Raw genomic sequence first — 15,562 nt, 5'->3', positions numbered from 1 at the left:
TTTTCCCTCACTTCCCCTTATCGGTGTCTAGCGTGGTCACCAATCAGAGCGTGTATTCCCATTGAGTCTTAGTCTTGGAAGGGGGTTAGGTTGCATATTCATTTTTAAATGATAAGGCAGACTGTGAGAAGGTCAGGCAGTAAGATGAAATTATCATTGAATTTTAATGTTTTGTTTGTTTGTTTTTAGATATCTGGATGGAAACCTGCAGGGCCGGCCATGCCCAGCTTGTCTTTATTTACCCTTCTTTTACCTAAATCGACTCTTTCTAGTTCTCTTTCCTTTTTTCAGTACTCTCAGATTCTTCACTCCAAGCCTGGTTTAGCACTTATTGTAAATAAGTACCTATTTATTATTTTAAAAATAAACTGTAACCTGTGCGCTGTGTTTTAGAATGGTCTGGATTAGTGACTCTGAGAACAGCAGTGTGTGTGAAGAAGTCTCAGGAACAGCGCCATTTTGGGAGAGATGGGGACCTGGCCTTGGAAAAGTAAACTCACCACATCTGTTTCTTCATTTGTAAAACAAGAAGGTCATGTTAGATGATCTCTAAGGACCATTCTTGGAGAGAGGTGGCTATGTAGGATAAGCACTGAACTGTTAACAACAAGGTCAGTGGTTCGACCCTAACAGCCACTCCACGGGAATAAAATGGGGCTTTCTGCTCCTGAGATTTACAGCCTTGGAAACCCTATACAGTGTCACTGTGAGTTGGAACCAACTGGATGGTACTTTACGAAGTAAGAGCAATGGTCTTGGAGAGACAGGCTGCCTTATATCAGTCCAGACTGTCTACCTGAAAGTCCAGCATATAGTGTGCCATCCAGTCGATTCTGACTCATAGTGACCTGTAGAGGGTTTCCGAGAGCAGCTGGTCCCAGCATAAACAGCAGATAATGTTATTATCTTAACAGCTGGTACCAGACTTTCCCTTAGGAGGGAGCTGCCTTTGGGAAATCCCATGGTTAGCCATTTGGAAGTGATGGTGACACACTGAAGATATTTGTGTTTGAGAACCCAAGTCACAGAAGAACTTTTCTGTGTAGTCACTGGCTGGTGCAAACATTTAAGCGCTTGACTACCGATTAAAGGCCAGTTGTTTGAACCCTTCAAGAAGCACCTCAGAAGAAAGGTCTGGCAATCTGTCTTTGAAAAATTATAATCTTGAAAATTCTATGGAGTTCAGTTGTACACTGCACACATGGTGTGGCCAGGAGTTGAAACTGACTTGACAGCAGTTGGCAAACTGGTAACTCTTTTCTACAGAAATTTGTGTTTTGTTTGGCTTTGGGCAAGGGTAGAGAAGGGAACAGAGGAGCAGAAACTAAAGCAGGAGGAGAGAAAATCAGAAAGCTTATAGAAGACTGAAAGCTCTGTGTCCAAAGAGCCAACTAGAAAACCATAGGAAAATTACAGGCTGTAATGTCTAACATGGAATTTTATTTTAGTTAAATGAATGTTGTGCTATCTAGTTACTGTAACCCAGTACTCTTTGGTAACATTTACTTTACTCACAAGTGGTGTTTGAATGGATACTTTTATAGAAAATGAGATAGGAATTGAGGTTTTGTCTCTAGATTAATGTAGGATAGAACAGAGATAGCCAAGTGTGGAAATAAAATTCTGTAGGCAGATGTTAGAACCCTGTTGGCACAGTGGCTTAAGTGCTAGGCTGTTAACTGAATGGTAATGTGGTTGGAACCTATCAGCTGCTCTGGGAGAATGATGTTGTAGTTTGTGTCTATAAAGATTTGCAGCCTTGGAAATCCTGTGGGTCAGATTCTACTCTGTTCTATGGGTTTGCTATGAGTTGAAATTCACTCAGCAGCAATGTGTACATGTAGGCAGAAGTGATGGAAATATATGTGTCCAGAAATTTGGAGATAGCTTAGTGAGAGATTTGTATTTCTGTCAGGCATGGAGTTGGGGTGCCACCCAATCTGATCCATGTCTGAAAGGGCAGGGCTGGTAGAGAAGTGCCCAAATGACACTGTTGTGAGGTTTTATCTGTAAACCCAGAACTCTGGGACAAATTTGTCAGACCCTGAAAGGAGGAAGAAGAATCTGGAATGTTGTCATGTTATTTTGATTGGACCTTTCAGATTGAATGATGACCTCACCCAACTCTCAACAATAGTTCTCTTGGGCTAGTGATTGACTTTTCAGAGAGATCTGGAAAAACAAGACCTTGGTTTCTTCTGTGCCCAATTATACTTCAGTGATGACTGTCTTGTCCACCATTGTTTCCTGGAATTTCTGAGAGAAATTCTGAGACAAGTAACTCCTTTGTCTGTGAAAGCTAGCTTTGAAACTGAGAAATGACATTACTATGCTAAAACAGTAAGGAGTTCTGGTGGTACTGTAGAATAAGTACTGAACAAGGTCAACAGTTCAAACCCACCACAAACTGCTCTGTCAGAGAAAGATGAGGCTTTCTGCTCCCTTAAAAACATACAGCTTCAGAAACCCCATGTTGTTGTTGTCAGGTACCATTGAGTTGGTTCCAACTCTTAACAAGCCTGTATAGGGTTTCTGAGGAGCAGCTGGTGGGTTTGAATTGCTGACCTTGTGGTTCACAGTCAAGTGCTGATCCTACAGTGCCACACCAGGGTTGATATACAATCCAGGTGGGTTAAAAGTGTGTCTACATTTAACAATTGCTGTGGAAAACAGAGGAACTGAGAACACCAAAATATTAGCGAAAGCATGGGCCTTGATTATAGTTTTCTTAGCATTTTATCCTGTACTTTTTCTTTGTAGCACTTACCAAAATTGAAATCCGTGTGTGGCAGATGGTCAGTTTCTTCCCTAGAATTTCACTAAGGACAAGCAAGTGTCTGTCCTGTACCAATTCCAGAGTGTTGTTGTTGTTAAGTGCCATCGCATCAGTTCTGACTCATGACCTTGCACAAGGTTTCTAAGGAGCAGCTGGTGGGTTTGAACCACAGACCTCGTGGTTAGCATTTCAGTGCTTATCCTATAGTGCTACACCAGGATTCCAATCCCAGAGTAATGTGAATTATATATCTCAGCAATGACATTCAAAAACAAATAAAAACAAATTAGTGTTGAGTTGATCCCAACTCATGGCGTGTCTCGTGTGTGTCATATGGTTTTCAGTGGATGATTATTTTGGAAACAGATCCACAGACCTTTCTTTACAGGTGCCTCTGGGTGGGCTAGAGCCTTCAAACTACCAGTTAAAAATTGAACACTTTATTTGGTTGCATCACCCACTCAGGGACTCCAATTGTTGGCATAACCTGTGTTTATTTTCTTTTTTTCTGATTTTCTCTGTTTTTTAGTAAACTTCACAATGAGTGTATTATTTCTCCATAGTATACAATGAGTATTACTAAAAAATGAAGGGTGAATAATGAAGGACTCTATGCTACTTATTTAAAAAAAACACAAAACTGTATTTGTGCTGCTGAAGAAGAGATTTACATGGTAAGAATTAACAAAGAAAGGGTCAGATTGAAGAGCATTTGTCAATGTTAGTTTTTTTCTATTGGATCTCCTAGCTTGATTACCAGTAGATATATTCTAACAAAAGTGCCAAATGTGCTTAGAAGGAAAAAGAGTTCATGCCCACAATAACAGGCTTATTGACCCGGCAGCTTTGTCTTCATGAAAAAGAATGGCATAGTTCATATTTTGTTCTCTACTCTTCAGAATTAAGTTTTGATTTTTTTTGGAAAAATAGCAAATGAGACTTGCTATAGGATTATAACTCCTCTCTATATGTTCCAGGATATATGAGGGTAAGTCACAAAGCATTGCTATTGGCATTCTAGTTTATGCATGCATAGGTTTATTCCATACAAAACCGGTTTAACATGCCTCTGTGATCAGTGGGTGACCGCAGACAAGTTCTCTCAGAAATACACTTGGCTTAGTTTCTTTAGGGTGTCTCTTAAAAAATGGTCCAAACAAAAAAGTGGCTTTCCAGGAGATCTGCTGGGCCAGTTAAATTCAAGGCAGAGAGACATAAGTTCATAAGGTGATGGTGATTATTTTTAGGAGATTCCAAAGGAGTAATCTTGATAGATTTTATCGAAGGACAGAGACTGATGATAGGGGTTTATTGTGAGGAAGTTTTAAAAAAACTGAAAACTGTATTGGTGAGAAAAAAGATAGGAAAGCTGCAACAAGGCATCCCCCACACGACAATGTACCTGTTCATTCATTGAAGGAGAAAGAGCTATCCTCTGAGAATTTCCTTGGGAAACCTTACCTCATCCACACTACAGCTATGATTTTGTGCATTCAGACTTACTTTTGTCCAGAGACTTAAAGAACAGTGAAAAGGCACATGATTTGAGTCCCTCAAGGATGCCAAAGCAGCTCTATCAGAGTGGTGTAAATGGAGGAGCACAGAAGTCTTTGGGGTAGGGCTGTTATTGTTAAGTGCCATTGAGTCAGTTCCAACTCATGATGACCTTGTATAGGGCTTCCAAGGAGCAGCTGGTGACTTTGAACCACTGACCTTGTGGTTCAAACTCACCTCACAGTCCAGTGCTTTATTCCACAGAGCCACATCAGGACTCCTCAGGGGAGGGTTGTTGTTGTTGTTAAGTGCCGTCGAGTTGGTTCTGACCCATAGCGACCCTGTACAGGGTTTCTGAGGCTGTAAATCTTTATGGGAGCAGAAAGCCTCATCTTTCTCCCTCAGAGTGGCTGGTAGTCTCAAACTGCTGACCTTATAGGTTCGCAGCCCAAATTGTAACCACTATGCTACCAGAGCTCCTTCAGGGGAGGATTAGAGAGATAGAAAATACCTTCTTCAGAAGTGTGTAGGCCTAGATGTACGACAAATAAAACAATAGCTTCACATTTTGATACTTTTATTTAATAAAGGTTTCGATTATTTTCTAATAATATTTGACTTGCCCTTGTATTTCTAGGCACTTCATGGTAGAAATCTGGCCCTAAGCATTTAGGATTAGTGTTTGGTATATTTTATCAGTGCATTAGGTAGTTCCCCCTCATTATTTCTGTCTGATTTGGGGTAGCAATATTTTTTTTAGTATCAGCTAAAAGGGGTTTTAAACTTAGTACATGCACTTTTTGATCAAGATCAAAGACTATGTCCTTCGGTTCGGAAAACTCATAGCATAAAGAAGGCAAAAATACAACTGAACAAATAAGCAACATCACAATAAATGGAGAAAATATGGAAGTTGTCAAGGATTTTATTTTTTTTTTTTTTTGGATCCAAACAACACTCATGAAAGCAACAGTCAAGAAACCAGTGATGGATTGCATTGGGCTAATTTGCTACAAAAGACATATTTTTAGTGTTAAAAGACAAAGATGTTACTTTAAGAACTAAGGTGAGCCTGAGCCAAGCCACAGCATTTTCAGTTGTCTCATGTGCATGGGAAAGCTGGACAATAAATAAGAAAGACCCAAGAATTGATGTCTTTTAATTTTGGTGTTGGTGAAGAATATTAAATGGAGTCTTGGTGTGGCTCTGTGGGTTAATTCGCTGGACTGCAAAGTCTGTTTGAACTGCAAGGTCAGCAGTTCAAACTCACCAGCTGCTCCTCGGAAACCAACTTGATGGCACTTAACAACAACAAAGGATATTATACTATGGAGAACCAGAAGAATGAACAAATCTGTTTTGGAATAATAGCCAGAATGCTCATTAGAAGTCAGAATGGTGAGATTTTTGTTTCACATACTTTGGACGTTATCAGAAGGGACTAGTCCCTGGAGAAGTACATCATGCTTGGAAAAGTAGAGTGTCAATGAAAAGGCAGAAGATCCCCCAATGAGATGGATTGACATAGTAGATGTAAATAAAGGTTTCAATCATACCTACAATTGTGAAGATGACACAAGACCAGGTAGAGCTTTGTTGGTTCTACATGGGTCTCTATGAATCAGAAATGAGGCACCTAAAGCCTACGGCAGGCACTCTTATTTCAACTTAGTATTAAAACCACAAAAGGAGTTGTTTACATTTTGCCATGATTCTTAAGCAATTATTGTTTGGTAATATAGCTTTTGATTAGATGGTTTAAGATTTCTAGTTTTCAATTGAGGGGATAATTGGCTGTTTTTAGAAAAGCAATGAGGATGGGAACTTGTACTTGGCTTCTTAGAGTGAAGGAATTCTACTTTTAGATGGACCACAGTTTGACTTTGTTTTCAGGGTTGCCTTGGTGTAACAGGGCTCCTTATGCCTTTGGGGTTGTGTTTGCCAAACCATCACCTGCCAATTGGTTCTTGTCTAAGTGTTTTGAGTTAAAAAATGAGGTGTGAGAAATACTTTATTCAATTCTAGGCTACTTTCACCTTTTGGATACCATTAAATTGGATATTTTTAGAAATCTGCCTCATTCACTTGCCATATTTTCACTTGAAGAGAAGCATTAAATATTTTTGAACGTTTGCTATTGCTGAGCACTAGATACAAACAACAGAGATCATTTTGACTCATTAAACTTATAGTGGATTCCTGTTATGGTGTTGTAGGATAAGCACTGGACTGCAAACCACAAAGTTGATGGCTCACACCTACCAGCTGCTCCTTGGAAACCTTGCACAGGGTCACTGTGAGTTGGAATCTATTTGATGGCACTTAACAGTAACAGCAACAACCTATATAGTTTGATAGAAAAGCAAACTATCAAGGAAGAAGTGACCTAGTCCTTTCATTTCAGTTGTGGTCACTGTTATTGTACTTTTAGTGCAGTTGTGGTTTGGAAACTCTGTGTTATGACAGAGTCTGAGTAGAAAAAAGGCTGAGGGGGAGCAGGCAGGAGGGGAGGATGGAAATGTGGTAGATGCTATGGGAAGCTCTTGGAGAGAAAAGAAGCATCTATATTTGGAGTATTAAAAAGAAAATGAGGTGAGTGGATCTAGTGAGATTTCCCAGAGGTAGTTAGAGTAGATGATGTGCTGGATCCTAAGAACTCATAGGCCATGTTGAACAAGGAGTTTTCTGCCTGTTTAACAAAATATCTACCTCAGGAAGGATGTGTAGGGGACACATATTATTTTGTCTATTGCTTGCCCATCCTTCCTGTGTCTCCGTCCCTATTCTGGGAATAACTTCTCTACTACTACAGCTCCATGGTAACCATGGAAGCAGCCATGTTGCTTTTAGCTTTTCTGTGTCCCAGGTACAGTCTTTTGGTCCAGGGGATTTTTTAAATTTGATTCCTTGGGTGTAGGAATTGAAATTAAGAATGAAATTGGCTTCTCATCTGATGGATGAAATGGAAGATCCAAAAACTGAAGAGGTTTTGGAGGCTATGTTCTGTTAAGTGACCTGAGGAGCAGAGATGGAGAAATGACATCAATCCACAGAGCGAATTTAAGGTGAATTCAGAAAGAAGCACATATTCTGGGTCCTCCTAAATTTTCCAGGCCCTGCTTCTAGAACTTGCTAGCTTGTATCTTACCCTTGTTGTTGTTAAGTACCTTGAAGTGAGTTCTGACTCATGGTGACCTTGTATAGGGTTTCCAAGGAGCCGATGGTGGGTTTGAACTAACCACCTTGTCCAGTGCTTATCCTACAGCACCACACCAGAACTGTCTTACCCTAAGTTTTCATAATATAAACATATTTTCTTATAAAAGCAAAGCAACCTCTTTTCACTTTTTGCTGAAATTGGCCAGTGTTCTTGTCTCTTTACTAATGCAATATTATGTTTTCTGTGTGTTCAGATATGTGTTGACATGTATTATAGTTCTGCCTTATAGACCCATTGTTCCAATTTGTAAGTGGGCTCCCGAGCTTACCAGTTTATGGAAAGGCAGGTATCCTCTAGTTTAACTTAAAGCTGCAAAGGAGCAGAAAGGTTAAGCTCATCTCGTGTTTCTCAGGAATAAAATGAGATGGAAGGGAACTTTGCTGCATAAGCAAAATCACTTGAATAAGATAATATATAGATTTCAGTGTAAAAACTGATTAAGAAATGGCCTTTTACTTGTAGAGTTCTCTCTAATCTGAGTCATTACAGCTCACTCCTGTCTGCTTTCTTTCTGAAGGTGATGCGAACAGCAAGAGTTTTAGCATAAATCTGAAATATGGTTTATTTCTTGGTGTTCCAACTGCATTTTCCTAATTTTATCTTTGCTGCATTATCACCCCTAGGAAGACAGCAGTTATGCTATTGGCAAAGTCATTCCCATGGGGCTGGCCTTGTTGTTAAGTGCCATTGAATCAGTTCTGACTCACAGTTTGAATGAACAGTCCCCACCTAGCACTGATGATCTTTGAGAAAGTGCTAGCCTAAAACTGGCAAATTAAAGACAATTCCACACTGTGGTGTGACAATCAAGTATCCCTGTTCCCTAGTTACTGAGCTAATTGAGAGGCAGTGTGTATACGGGTAAGATAATTGTAAGAGCCGGCTCTATGGAATTAGACCTGTATAAAAATTCTACCTTTGCTTTTAGAAGCTGGGCAACTGCAAGCAAGTTATCTGATCTTTCTAAATCTCACCTTTCTTGTTTGTAAAATGGAGTAATAATACTACCTACTTCATAGGAATATAATGATTAAATACAATTGTATTTACAAGGCACACAGTACGTTTTTAGACGACAGTAATTATTATAGTGGTTCGATGGTTCAAACTCACCTGTTGCTCTGCAAAAACCTTGTACAGTGTTGCTATGAATCAGAATCAACTTGATGGCACTTAACAACAACAAATCATTGTGTAAATAACCACCACAATGCCTAGGATATGTTCAGTGCTTTGGAGTCCTGGTGTGGTGCTGTAGGATCAACACTGGGCTGCTAACCACAAGATTGGCAGTTCAAACCCACCAGCCACTCCTTGGAAACCCTACAAGGGTCACTGTGAATCAGAATGGACTTAGTGGCACTCAATAACAACCATTCTTTTGCCTTAAAAATAAACATGTTAATTTACATGAAATCTCAGTGGTTAGCAGTTCCCCTGTTGTATATGTCTGCCTCTGGATAGCAGGCTAAGAATCCCTGACTTAACCCAAAGAATTGGAGTTGTCCCAAGGTTAGCCATGACAGAGCTGAGTCTGGACTCCAAGGACCTGCTTCCTAGTTCAGTGCTGTACCCACCATGCTGCCTTCTTCATGTGCAGAAGACTTAGTGTGAAGTGGCTGCCATAGTAACCTGGGAACATTCATCTGCCACATCAATATGTGTACAAAGGAAACATGACATTTGCAAAAGACACAACTTGAGACCTTCACAAATCTCCAAACCTGTGAATAAACCTGTAAATATGAAAATGTTTATATGCCTCCTAGTTTTTTCCCAAAACACATTTCTGTCAGGAACCATGTTTCCTTTGAAAATCCTCACAAGTGATTTGACTTTTACTCAAGCATTTTCTCTTGTTTGATGACATTTTTTCCCCGTGAGAAACTTGAGTTTAGAATCACTTCATGGGAAATACTGCAACCAAGGACAGGAAGGGAATTACTAAGAGTCCTGGTGTAGTGGCGCAGGAACTGCAAGGTTGGAGGTTCAAGCCCATCAACTGCTTCTTGGAAATATCCTATACAGGGTCGTTATGAGTTGGAACAGGGTCAATGGCACATAACAATAACAACAACAACAATAACATTGCCAGGAATATGTTGGGCACTCAGGAAGGACCTGAGTAACTCTCCCAAACACTGTCCCCCTAGCTGAAGGATCCAACTTCAAACATCAGTGACTTTTTACAATATAACCAAGGTTTCTGGACCATTGGCACTACTCATGAACCATTGAAAGAATGACTGTAAAGTCCTTTAATGCTGAATCTTTACTCTTTAATGGCTCCATTATATTTGACACAGGTCAGGTCACTGTGTCTCATTCTGAGGACTTTGCTTTAAGAGGGATGTGTCCAAACACATACATACAAGAACACCAAGAACTAGCAATGAAAATGTGGAGGAATTGTGGAAGTCAAGTTATGTGAGGAATGATAAAGGAGTTGGGTATATTTGCCTTGAAAGAGAACTGAAGACATGATGTTACCCTAAAATATTTTAAGGCTGCCAGGGGAGGACACAGTTTGTTTACTTTGCTGTACTGTATATTACAGAAAGGCATATTTTAGGCTATTTAAACACATAAGAAATTAGATTTGGACATAGTGGCAATCATCACACAACATATCACTGAATTGTACATATGGAAAATATTGAAAAGGCAATTGTTTTGTCATATATATTTACCACAATAAACAGCAATGAAGATGAAGCCTGAATAACATTAATAATTAAAACAACAATTAGAGGACAATTAGGGTGGCCAGTTATTTCGCTCTCCCTTTAATGAGTACCAGGCACTGTGTTAAGTGCTTTCTAGGGACGGTAATCTCTATTTTACAAATGATGAAACTGGGTTTGGGAATTAGCTCAAGGGTATGTACACCTTAAATAGCAGAAACATAGGACTCCCGAGCCTCATGAAGCGCGAATGCCTCCCTCACAGGGTGGCTGAGAGGTTCCATGCTCATGGGCCTTCTTTCTTTTGCACTCTATCCAGCGTGCACAGCACAGAACTTGGCTTCAGCCAGTGTTTAGCAAATGGTTGTTCAATGAATAAATCAATGGATCTTGCACTTACTGGGAGGTTGTACTTTTTTGATTGGACTCTAAGGCCCTTTCAAACTCATTAATCATTTAGCAGGAAATAAAACACATGTACCTCTCATTGACGGTTGGACATGAGGTAGTCACATTTAAAGTCTTGTAAGCCTAGACCAGGGACAGGTGAATGGAAAAGAATGGCAGGTTATGAGAATGCAACTCTATTAATTGGATGTGCCCAGGCTGACCTGGTGTTTGTTTGAGAATTGTGGCTGTTTATTGCCTTAAGTGCTGCTCTATGCATTTTGTGGAGCTTGATAGGATATGATGAGCTTTGTGGAGAATTTTAATGATTCCCATTGCCTTTGGCTTAGAAGCCGATTAATAGGAATAATAAATGCCTTATATCACTGGCATACTTTGAACACTTGGATAAAATGCTTCTTTTGATTCTGAACGTAGAAAAAGAAGACTTAAATCTCCACTTTACAGAAGAAACTGAAGTGCAAAGAAGTGAAACAACTTTTTCAAGGTCACAACCTACCTAGACCTTCTGATTCCTACTTCTTCTCCAGTACTTTGTTGCAATAAATGGTACCACAGTTAATCTGGGTGTTTCCTTTTGCAGCTGTACCAAATTCCCACACATTTAGTAACTTAACACAAATTTAGTAGTGTTCCAAAGCTCAGAGTGTAGACTGGGTCATCAGGGTTCCGTTCCTTCAGGAGCTTCTGCTTTTCCGGCTTCTACAGGCTATCACATCACTCAAACCTTGCTTCTGTCATCAGAGACCTTCTCTGGCTCTCTTGCCTCCCTCTTTAACTTGTGAAAAAACCAGAATCATCTTCTCATCTCATGACCCTTAATTTAATCATACCCACAATGTCCTTGGAAATCCTATACAAGGTCTCTATGGGTCGGAACCGAATCGATGTGGTACTTAACACCACCACCAACAATGTCCCTGTTCCTCTATAAGGTAGCATATTCAAAGATTTTACAGATTGTTGTTTTAGTTGTTGTTAGGTGCCATTGAGTTGGTACTGACTCATAGCAGCCCTATGCACAACAGAATGAAACACTACCTGGTCCTGGGCCAACCTCACAATTGTTGCCATGCTTGAGCCCATTGATGTTGCCACTTTGCCAATCCATCTCACTGAGGATCTTTCTCTTTCTCTCTGACCTTACCAAATATGATATCCTTCTCCAGTGACTGGTCCCTCCTGACAATATGTCCAAAGTACGAGAGATGAAGTTTGGCCATCTTGGCCTCCAAGGAGCACTTTGGATGCACTTCTTCTAAAACGAATCTGTTTGCTCTTTTAGCAACTCATGGCACTTTCAATATTTTTCTCCAACACCATAACTCAAAAGCATCAATTCTTCTACGGTCTTCCTTATTCACTGTCCAGCTTTCACATGCATATGAGATTATTGAAAATACCATGGCTTGGATCAGGCGCACCTTAGTCCTCAAGCTTTAAAAAGGTCTTGTGCAGTAGACTTGCCTAATGCAAATTTGATTTCTTGACTGCTGCTTCCATGAGTGTTGATAGTTGATCCAAAAAGAATGTAGTCCTTGACAACTTTAATCTTTTCTCCATTGATAAGAATGTTGTTTATTGGTCCAGTGTTGAGGATTTTTAAAAAAATTTTTTACATTGAGATGCAATTCATACCAAAGGCTGTTTTCTTTGATCTTCATCAGTAAATATTTTAAGTCTTCTTTGCTTTCAGTAAGCAAGGTTGTATCATCTGCATATCGCAGGTTGTTAATTAGTCTTCCTCCAATCCTGATGCCATGTTTTTCTTCATAGAACCCAGCTTCTCAGATTATTTGCTCAGCATACAGGTTGAATAAGTATGGTGAAAGAATACAACCCTGTCGCACACCTTTCTTAATTTTAAACCATTCAGTGTTCATGTTCTGTTCAAACAACTACCTCTTGGTCCATGTACAGATTCCTCATGAGCACAATTAAATGTTCAGGAATACTCATACTTTGCAATGTTGTCCATAGCTTGTCATGATCCACACAATCGAAAGTCTTTGCCTAGTCAAGAGATTAGGATGTGAATATTTTGGGGGGCCATTATTCTGCGTACCATACCAGGTTCTAGGACTCAAACTGAGGCATCACCTTTGAGTCTTTCTTCAAGTTCATCAGTAAGTCCTTTTGAGATATCCACAATCCTAACCTTACCTACTACCCTCTCCCACCTGCACTATTTATGCTTCTGCTTCCCATCTGGTTTCCTTGATTCAAACTCTTACCTCCCACAGGGGCCGCAGAGGTCTTTAAAAATGTGGATATGGTAATGAAAAAAATAAGTCAGTTAAGTGCCTTACAGTTGGTTCTGACTCATAGTAGCCAGTAGCCCTATGCACAACGGAAGGAAACACTCAATCCTGCATGTTTGGTAAAATGGAGGGTCATTGAAAAAGACAAGGACCCCCAAGAGATGAATTGACACAGTAGCATCAGCAGTGGTCTCAAACGTAACAACAATTGTGAGGATGAAAAAAATGGGTCTACCCAATTAAAAAATTAAATCTCTCCCATGGCTTTCCAGTTCCTGCTTGGCCTTACTTTTCTTACCTCCACCTGCCCTGTCTTCCTCACACACTCTGCTCCAGCCACACTAGCCTTCTTGCTATTTCTTAAACATGACTAGAATAGTCTTCCTCTAGATCATTGGGTGGTTTACTCCCTCATTTCTTTCATGTTTCTGCTCAAAATTTTCCTCCTCAGAACTGCCTTCCGTGTCACCCCAAGACTCCGCTCTTTTGCCCTGCTTTATTTTCTATCCAAGCACTTAGCACTGCTGTGTGTTATTTGTATGTTTATTGCCTGCCTTGCTCTGTGGGAAAGTAATGCAAGAGGGTAGAGAATTTACACTTTTCTTAGTACCTGGGATGGTGCCTCTCACAAGTAAGAGCTCCGTAAATATATAGAACTGAAATCCAGGTCTTCTGATTCTGGGTAGAATATGTTATCTTACACCCCCCCCCCACCAAAAGCTGCTCCCCTGCCCTGCCTGTCATGTGTTCTTTCACATGTGGTCAAGAGAAAATAAGGTTTTGTAACATCACCAAAGTCTTTGTTTTCCAGAGATTTCCCCAAATATCAGTTAGCATGAGTAGGTGGTGACTAGGAAGACAGTCTTTGCTGAGCCAGTGAAGGCTGTCACCTCCTTACCCCCTAGGAAGCACTGAGCTGTTTACCTAGCACCCTTTTCATTGATTTCTCAGAGTGAATCAAATGTCTTCTTGAGCACTCCTTCCCAGCCATGTACCACCTGTAACTATGTGCACTCATGAGTTACCCTCTCATAAGAGACAGTTACCCTGCACACGACATTTTCACACCCTGGAGTTGCTCCTTTGCTAAACACAGCTTTTTGGGTGAGTTTTATGTGGGAATGATTATATTTGAGAATTTTCATCTGGCCTAAAAGCACCCCACACATTTTGGGTATGTGGGCGAGCAGCAAAGGGATGTCAGAGCTCCAGAAACGGGTAGCATCATTTGCAGTCAGTCAGCAGGAATTTGGTATGCTTTCACCATGACCCAAGGGCTGAGAGGAGTATTGGAGACAAGGCGCAAACAACTCTAGTCCATGGACCAGCAGAATCAACATCATGTAGAAAGAAACATGTTAGAAATGCAGACTCTCAGTCCCATCCCAGATCCACTGAATCCAAATTTGCATTTTCACAGGATTTCAAGGTAGTATATCTGCACATTAGGAGCTCTGGTAGCATAGATGTTATGAATCGGGCTGCGAATCTCACGGTCAGCAGTTCGAAACTACCAGCTGTTCCGTGGGAGAAAGATAAGGCGTTCTGCTCCCGTAAATATTTACAGCCTCGGAAACCCTGTACAAGGTCACTCTGAGTCGGTTCAGACTCCATGGCACATAATCACCACCACCACCATATCTGCACATTAATGTTTAAGAAACACCACTGTAGGGAGAGTGACTATTTACAGTGAGTATTTACAATGACTATTTACAATAAGTTTGTTCTAAGAATGAGAAGAGGACAACACTGGCTGTCCAGGGTGGGCATCATATCTGAGTGTGTGTTCTTGTGTGTAGCCAGTGAGAAGTTTATATGAAGCATTGATCAGGAAAGGCCAGAATAATGAGATAATAGCTCAGCTGAACTTTGAAGAAAGAAGTGGTGGTGGTGGCTGTGTGCCGTGGAGTCGGTTCCGACTCATAGCGACCCTGTACAAGTTTTCCGAGGCTGTAAATCTTTACGGGAGCAGAACACCTCACCTTTCTCCTGCGGAACAGCTGGTAGTTTTGTACTGCTGACCTTGTGGTTCTCAGCCTGATTCGTAGCCACTACGTGGTTTCAATAAAAATCCCATTACCTATCACTTATTGGACATATGGAGTCTTGGTATGATGCTGTAGAATAGGCTGATCACAAGGTTGCTGGACTGCTAATCACAAGGTTGGTGGTTCAAATACACCAGTTGCTCCTTGAAAACCTTATACAGGGTCACTAGGAGTCAGAACTGACTTGACAGCATTTAACAAATAACAATAATATTAAATATTTGATAATGATATAATTAATAGTAATTGTTTATATAATTTTCAGCATGTTCCAGGCCCAGCTCACCTTGTTTTAACTTCTAATGTTATTAGGTGCCATTGAGTTGGTACCAACTCATAGTGACCCTATACACCACAGAACAAAACACTGTCTGGTCCTGGACCAACCTCACAATTGTTGTCATGCTTGAGCCCATCGATGCTGCCACTTTGCCAATCCATCTCACTGAGGTCTTTCTCTTTTTCTCTGACCCTCCACCTTACCAAATATGATATCATTCTCCAGTGACTGGTCCCTTCTGACAATATGTCCGAAGTATGAGAGACGAAGTTTGGCCATCCTGGCCTCCAAGGAGCACTCTGGCTACACTTCTTCCAACACAGTTCTGTTTGTTCTTTTGGCAGCCCATGGTACTTTCAGTATTCTCTTCCAACACCATAACTCAAAA

General features: G+C 40.5%; 1 protein-coding gene across 1 annotated transcript in view; it reads left to right on the top strand.

Moving 5' to 3' along the window:
- LOC102813713 (alpha-N-acetylgalactosaminide alpha-2,6-sialyltransferase 3-like) overlaps positions 1-15,562 on the top strand; it is a 929,267-nt gene that overhangs the window by 60,399 nt on the left and 853,306 nt on the right. The gene's annotated exons all lie outside the window — the stretch shown is intronic.

This window comes from Chrysochloris asiatica, unplaced genomic scaffold (assembly GCF_000296735.1).
Source record: "Chrysochloris asiatica unplaced genomic scaffold, ChrAsi1.0 scaffold00002, whole genome shotgun sequence".
Taxonomy (NCBI): Eukaryota; Metazoa; Chordata; class Mammalia; order Afrosoricida; family Chrysochloridae; genus Chrysochloris; species Chrysochloris asiatica.
This window is presented reverse-complemented; position numbering and strand designations above follow the sequence as displayed.